The sequence below is a fragment of the Juglans regia genome, chromosome 7 (assembly GCF_001411555.2).
Source record: "Juglans regia cultivar Chandler chromosome 7, Walnut 2.0, whole genome shotgun sequence".
NCBI classification, from domain to species: Eukaryota; Viridiplantae; Streptophyta; class Magnoliopsida; order Fagales; family Juglandaceae; genus Juglans; species Juglans regia.
The window spans coordinates 43,151,231-43,159,861 of NC_049907.1; positions in this window are offsets into that span (position 1 = coordinate 43,151,231).

Genomic DNA, 8,631 nt, shown 5'->3' on the forward strand with positions numbered 1-8,631 from the left:
GATGACATGGTTATATTTACTAATGGTGGGAAAAAATCTTTAAAGTCAATCATGGAATGCTTGAAGAAGTACGAGGTTTGGTCGGGGCAAGCTGTAAATAAGAATAAGTCAACTATTTATTTTTCTGATCATATTACGAGGTCGAGAAGACATTCCATTTTATGAGTTACTGGGTTTGTGCAAGGTTCGTTTCCTTTCAAATATTTAGGGGTTCCCATTGTCGCCGGCAGATTGTTAAATAGACATTTGAAATAATTGTTGGAAAAAATTAAAAGGAAAATTGAAGGGTGGAAGGCTCGGATGCTGTCAAAAGGTGCAAGGCTCATATTGTTAAGGCATGTCCTATCTAGTGTTCCGGTCCATTTGTTATATGTTATTCATATCCCAAAGTCGACAATTGAGTCCTTGCATCGGACATTTAGTTCTTTTTTTTAGGAATGGAAAATGGGAAGCCAAAAAAAAAAAAAAAATGGGTAGCTTGGGACAAAATTTGCAAACCAATTGAGGGGGGAGTTGGCTTGAGGAATTTATATGAGGTTCAAAAAGCATTAAATATGAAATTTGTTTGGAAAGTTATGGCTAAAAAGTCATTATGGGCCTATTTTTTCCAAGCTAAGTACATAAAAGGGAATCATATTTCCTTGGTAAATCCTTTGAGGGGCATTGGTGTTTGGCGTATGGTGATGCGATGCATTCCTAAGGTTTGACTGCATACACGATGGCGGGTTAAGGATGGGGACGTGTCTTTGTGGTGGGATAAATGGTCTCCTTTAGAGCCTTTGGATCAAACTTATGAAGATATTGTTAGACCTTTGTTGTCTCTAAAAGAATGCAAGTTGGAGAATGGTTGGAATGATGAATTACTTACAAGTTTATTGGGGAGGGAAAAGACCCTTGAAGTGTTGATGAATCTGGGTAATAGTCGGCAAGGTCTGGATAAATTGATTTGGATGGGAGAAACATATGGGTGTTTTTCGGTGAAAAATGCTTAGGAGAATACGAGAGTGGGGGGCTCAGAGTTACCTTTGAATCATTGGCTATGGAATCCTGGGCTTCCTAAGATATTTCTATGACTATGTGGCAGGCCTTTCATGGAGGCCTTTCAGTGGATGACAAGCTACGTAAAGTTGGTGTTCCGATTGTCTCAAAATGTGTGTTGTGATTCAGGAGCCTATGAAGATCTTAAGCACGTTCTGGCCAGAGGAGATATGGCTCAGTTTATTTGGAAGAAAATATCTAATTGGTTGGGGATGCGATTTGTTTCATCCTCAACATGGAAACAAAGAATGTTTATGTGGTTTAGTAGGGCGAAAAGATCAGCCACTCATGGGATGCTCATTGGGATGATTCCTTCTATTATTACTTGGCAATTTGGCTTTGGAGATGCGAAAAAAGTATGGAGGGCATTGCAGACTTGAAAGAGGCTCTTTGGCGGCATGTCTTATATTGGATTTCTTGGGTGGGTTTAAAACTGAAGGCAACAGTGATTTGGAATGAGTACGATGATGCAATATTGTCTGAATTAGAGGTGCCTATCAAGCATAAAAAATGGAAAGAAGCTTGGTTGATTGTTTGGTAGAAATCGAGAGTTTGCTGGTGCAAGCTTAACACAAATGGTTGTAGTCTAGGAAATCCGGGAAGATCGGGTGTTGGAGGTGTCATACAAGATGAGAAAGGGGCCCTCTTTCTAGCTTATGTGGCTGAGATTGCAGATGGTACCAATAATAGTGCTGAGTTGATTGCGTTAGTCCATGGTCTTCGGAACTACAGGATGTTGGGAATTCAATAAGTGGAACTGGCAATGGACTCCAGGCTACTAGTGAATTGGTTGCGTGAGGGTAAGTGTGATCTTTGGTATCTTGAAGACTTTTGGGAAGAGATCCTTTCAATGTTAAATTCAATAAATTACACAATACATCATATTTTTAGGAAAGGGAATGCAATGGCCGACGACTTGGTGAAGTTGGGTGCAGAGGGCATTTCTTTTTTATGGATGGATTCTATGGGGTTGCCAACTCCTTTAAAAGAAATTTTTCGTGTTGATAAAGCGGGATTTCTTTACAATTATAGAATATTGCTTAGGAAGTGTACCTTTGAGGTTTTGTGTAGTGTTTTGATTTGTTGGTTAAAGTTTCATAACAGCATGGGAAGAATGTCTCTAGTGTCCTGATTGTTTTCATAATATTCCTATACTATAAGTCAAGGTTTTTAATAAACCTTCACTTGTGACCCCGTCTTCTAGTTAAAAGAAGGGAGAAAAAAAAAAAGACATCAAATTCACTATATATTATAACATGGACTCCTCGGAAAAAAAAAAAAAAAATTCAAAGACATCGTGAATTCATTTGAATAAAACAAGAAGATTCGATTGCTTGGTTACAAGTCACCTGGATTATAATTTCTTGAATGAAAATATAATGAAAATATAGAAAAAAAAAAAAAAAGTGAGTCTAGAACATAACATGATCTTAGGCCTTAGCCGCTATGGGCACACCATTAGTGTGCTACGTTCATCGTTCATCACTATCGCTAGATATAATTATTTTTTTATTTTGTTATTTTTTTTATAGATATATTTTTTATATTTTTTTAAAAAAATAAAAAAAATAAAAAAATAAAAATATTATTAAAAAATATTTTCTTAATTATTAAATAAAAAAATAAAAAATTTCAACAATAATATCGAGTTGTAAGAATCAATGATAAAAATATCATTTTTTTATTTCAGCTAGTTATTTTTATGTGTTTTTTTTTTTAATTTTTTTATATATATATTTTTAACACTTTTAAATATATTTTTTTCAAAAAAATTATAATATCATTACAAAATATTTTTTAATCACAAAATATAAATAAAAATAAACAAAACAAAATAAAAAAAATACAAAAATAAATTGTAGCTGAAAATTAATAGTGGGACGCTTAATATTTTCCTTTATTAAGGATGAGTTTGGATGTTGAAGTGAATTGAGTTGAGTTGAATTGAGATGATAAAATATTGTTAAAATATTATTTTTTAATATTATTATTATTTTAAAATTAAAAAAAAATTCATTATTTATTATATTTTATATTAAAATTTTAAAAAATTATAATAATAAATTAAAATGAATTGAAAATAATTGATGATCAAACGTTTGGAAGTTGAGTTCATCTCAACTCATCTCAATTCATCATTACAATTTTTTTAAATTTCAATATAAAATATAATAAAAAATTTAACTTTTTCAAATTTCAAAATAATAATAATAATAAATAATAATATTCTAATAATATTTTATCATCTCAACTTAACTCAATTCAACTCACTTCAACATCCAAACCCACCCTTAACTCTTTATGCAACAAAATTTGGCAGTGGAGCATCTTTAATCAATTTTTAGTGGGCCCATCTGTACTCTTTCCAATTCCATCCCAAAACCCTTTTTATTTATTTATAATAATAATAATTAAAAAAAAAAAAAAAAAGGAAAAAGAAGAAGAGATGAATCGTGGACGACGCAAACACACAAACTCAGTTGGACGGTGGGATCATGGATCCATCATGCCACGTTATTATTTTGGGAAGTTCGCTACGTGGAGTTTGATTTGGAGGCCGGTGCTTTGTTGCGGTTGACTTTTCCCTGTGAGCCATCGTAAAAGCAGTCACCGCGTCTGTCTAAGGTTTTTAGAGTATGTTTGGCAAGAGTATTTCAAATACTCTTATTATTATTTTTTATTTTATTATTATTTTTTATCTATTTTTTTATTATTTATTATTTACTTTTTACTACTATTTAATATTTTTTTATTACTTTTTCACTATTATTTATAAATATTTTCAATACTTTTCTACACTTCTCACTATCTATACGTACCCTAAGGTAGTCCGGGTCGGGGTATCCAACCACTGCACTTTTTGCTCACGTGGATTCTATTTTAAAATGAAACATTAATTAGTTCTTTCACTATAGCAATTCTCTCTCAAGACCAGAGAAGCATTAGCAGCGTCCCTTTCGTTCTCTCAGGTTATGTTTAGATGTTGAAGTGAGTTGAGTTGAGATGATAAAATATTAGTAGAATATTATTTTTTAATATTATTATTATTTTAAAATTTAAAAAAATTGAATTGTTTATTATATTTTGTATTGAGATTTGAAAAAGTTGTAATGATGAATTGAGATGAGTTGAGAGTAGTTAAGGAACCAAACGAAGCTTCACTCTCATCTACTTGGGAGGTGGATCGTTTATATCCGAACCGCTTAACTTGTTTATTATCTTTTGTTGTTAATGTTTTTTTTTTTCTTTTAAAAGGAAAACGTTTTTTTTTTTTGTTTCACCGTTTATATATTTATTTTATTACTTAATAATTAAAGAAATGTTATTTTAATGAGTTTATATTTATTTATTTGTTTTTTGAAAAACGTTTAAGAGGATTTTAAAAAATAAACTACACAATCGATGGCACTCTATGTGGCTCTAACATCATCTTTTAAAGGTGTGTTTGGATGTTAAGTAAATTGAATTGATAAAATATTATTAAAATATTATTATTTATTATTATTATTATTTTAAAAAAATTAAATTATTTATTATATTTTATATTAAGATTATTTATTATATTTGAAAAAATTGTTGAGATAAATTGAGATTAGCGCAACTTTCCATATCTCAACTTCCCAACGAAACCTAAAGAAGATAATTTTGAAAGTGACATGCTAGGCTGCCGTCATCGTTGGGCATGCGGCTAGCATAAATCTGAGTTTTTATTTATTTATGTCTTTTTCATATTTTAGAAATATATTTAAATATTTTAAAAAATAAAAAAATATATTAATATATTAAAAATTAATTTTTTAATTATTAAATTAAAAAAATTTAAATACACAAACGATAAAAATGAAGAGATAAATGAGATGACAAACTAATATTTTACATTTTGAAAACACGTTCAAAAGGCATCCTCACATCACCCTTTACATTTATTGTCAACCGCATGCCACTTAATAGACCCATAGACCACCCAGTTCATCACAACTGGCAAGCACGCATGGTTCCTAACTTCCCTCGTGATCTATTGTCAAATCTTAGGCATCATCTTTTATTTTCTTTTGGAGATGCTCCGCAGTCCCTTAACTAATAATATATGATTAAAGTTCAACAATAAAGAGGAGTGGTAATATGTCACAAATATGTTTACTCAACACGAATACGATATAAAATTAATGAGTTAACGAGTTTGGATAAAAATGGATTGACCCGTTAAGATACGATTCATTAACAGGTCATTAATAGGTCAACTCGCTTAACTCGTTAGTGACTTGTTTAGACCCGTTAAATTTTTTATTCAAAATTACAATTATATTTTTTTAACCTGAAAACAAAATTACCCCAATTTTATTTGGTATTTTCTAACTCTCTCTTAGACCCTCACTCTCTCTCTTAGTTTTCAGTTGAGTCAGTTCTCACGAGTCACGCCCGTCTCACACACTTCTTTTGGATTGTAATTTTGTTATTTTTATTGCTTATATTGTAATTTTGGACTTATGTAGTTAGTTTTATATTTTTTGAGGATATTGTGATTTTTAACTTTTATGTGAAATTATGTTAATCAGATCAAATAGATAATTTGGATCAATTCAACTCATTTACATAAACGGATTGACCCGAGTCAAAATGAATCGTGTCAAGTCGATATATTTTTAATTATTTTATAACGAGTCAAAACAGGTTGTATCGTATCAATCTGTTATTTTAATGAATTGTGTTAGGATTTAAAAATCTTACCCGTTAAGTTTAATGGTTCATATTCGAGTTGACTTATATCTTATAATATATACGACTTAACATGACACGAACACAACTCATTAACACGATTTATCACTCATTGTCAACAACCACTTGATTTCAACTTTTAAGAGCAATTTGGCTATGGACTACCACAAATATAGTCTTTACCGTGACCATCTTAGACCTAGCACAAAAAATATGGGATTGTTCAGCTAATTATAGCTAGTGATTTTTATTTATTTATTTATTCCTCTCTGCTGGTTGAATTTTCGTGTTTGTTGAGAGTCTTATATATCCTTCACCGTTCGTATTTGTTGTCCATCTTACCAAGAAAAAAGTCCACACACTAGATTAATCAATTCAAGTATTATAACGCGTTAGTACACAAAGGCCGTGAGGAGATTGATCAGTAGGTATGTTTGGACCTTTTGAGATATTAGAGTTTTGATCATCAAAGTCTATCTATTCAAAAAGTAGGAGTAATGATATGTATATTCATAAAATACTGTGTAAGCGATGTGCAATCGTTTTAAAAAAAGTATAATTTATTATTAAAAAATTAATTTTTTTATATTGATCTTATATTTATTCATTTTTTTCAAAAAAATTATGTAATATTTATACAACGAATGCAAATATCATTTCTAATCTTTTTATTGCTTTCTTCGCTTTTGAATCTGATGGATGGCCTGAAATCAAACATTCACCGTTGCACGGCTAAAGAATATTAATAGTGCACATATAGTTTGCTTTCTAACATTCATTTTCAACAGCAACATCTCTTCCGTTTTCAGACTTAGCCCCATTATGTTTATCTCTTCATATACTAAACCTCATTAAGAGTATACTTTGAAAAATGAATAAATAAAAATAAAGATAAATATTTTATTCATAAAAAAATTTTATAAAAATAAATTTACAAATTGACATGATTTGATAAGATATATTAAATTATTTTATTATAAAATAATTTAATATATCATATAAAACTATCAATTTATAAAAATAAAAGTGGAATGTGAAGAATCCTAGCTCCCAGCTTCCTCTTGGTCTTGAGTTATGACCTGCTCAAGAAACTTGTCAAATTATGTGAACCCTCCATCTTTTTGTAATACGTATAGTTTTCGCCGGGTCATTGTTGAATGGTAGTGGTCAATAGGTAGCTACGACACTCAAATGGTGGTCATAATTTAAGAAAAGAAGACACGTTCCATGGTCAAAATCCATGCACGTGTCTGCTCGTATTTTGCCATTATGTTTCCATTATTTAGCTGAGTAAAATAAAATAAAATAAAAAAGGACAGTTGCTTTTATTCTCCAAAAAGCATACTAATTTAGCGCAAATCTTTATTGGTTAATGTCAAAGGCAGTCTTGTCTTTTGACATTTGAATGCATTTTCTCAGCTCCGTATTAGAATGGTGCTTGAGCCCCATTGGCCTGTCTTATATATACATACATAGTTAAGGTAGCAAAACAAACTGTTCAAAGTTCAAACATGTAATTAGTCATACAAACACACATTTGCAGTGGTCAATCACGGTGTTCAAACTGCCAAATTGTCAGCGGAATATATACATACATATATATATATATATATATATATATATATAGTCCAACTCCAGACTTGCAAAAGTTATGTCATTGTATCCCTCATAAAAAAACATTATGTGAGAGTTTTTTTTCTTCTCTTTTATTATTCTCATTTTTAACATGGGTAACTTTCGCAGAGTTCATTTTAAAAAATTAAATAAAACATATATATAAAAATAATAATTTTTTAAAATAATAAACTCTACTTTTTTATTTTTTTAAATGTACATGACTTGAACATATTAAAAATATATAATGTTACTTTCTACTAATAGAACCTATCGTGATTTTAAAACACAGATGTAAACGGCTTTTATTTATAAATAATAATCATGCCTCATCCACACCCAATTGTTTTCTTTGTAATTTTTTTAAGAGTCCGTACATAAAGGCAGATTTGGGATTACAGATAAGTTAAAATAATTTTAGATGAGTTAAAAGAAAATATTGTTAAATATTAATTTTTAATATTAATATTAATATTATTTTAAAATTAAAAAAATAAATTATTTATTATATTTTATATAATAATTTTAAAAAATTATAATAATAAAATGAGATCAAACCAGAAGAAGGGAGGAGGAAATTACCTGTTTGGAAAAACTATCATTTTGGCTGCCAAACTGGCCGCACTTGAACTATGATGTCAGCTTTTGCAAAAATTAAAAAAATAAAAAAAATCTTTGTTTTTGGCTTGAAATATGAAACAAAAAGAAATTCAGCACGCTTTAAATTTGCTTCATATTTTTACCGTTCCACTTCAATATAATGCAACAAAAAGGCATGTCCCCCACAAGGCCCCCAGCTGCTTTACTTTAGTGCCAATTACGTTCCTATCCTTCTTCACCTAATTCCCCCCTCAATTTTTTTTTCCTAAACGAACCGGCGAGGATAAAATGCCCAGAATTAGCTTTAAAGCACAAAGAGTAAAAGCTTTGGATAATATAATTAAGCTATTTATAAGTCCGCCAGTAAATATATATTATTTATAGTCAGATTTTTTACAAATTATAAAAAAATAATTCACTATTTATTACTTTTTTATATTATTAATTATGCGTTTAGTAGTATATAAATATATAAGTTTGTAAATAATTTTTTTTTCTTTCTCCGGGTAGCAAGATTTATAGAGGGATGAATTAATTCTTCCACTGATTTAAGAGAAATTAATGCAATTTCAATTGCATCTTATATCAAGAAAAATTATTTGTTCAAGTTTCATACAATTAAGCTCGATCGATCTCTTAAAAAAATGACCACGCATAAAAAAA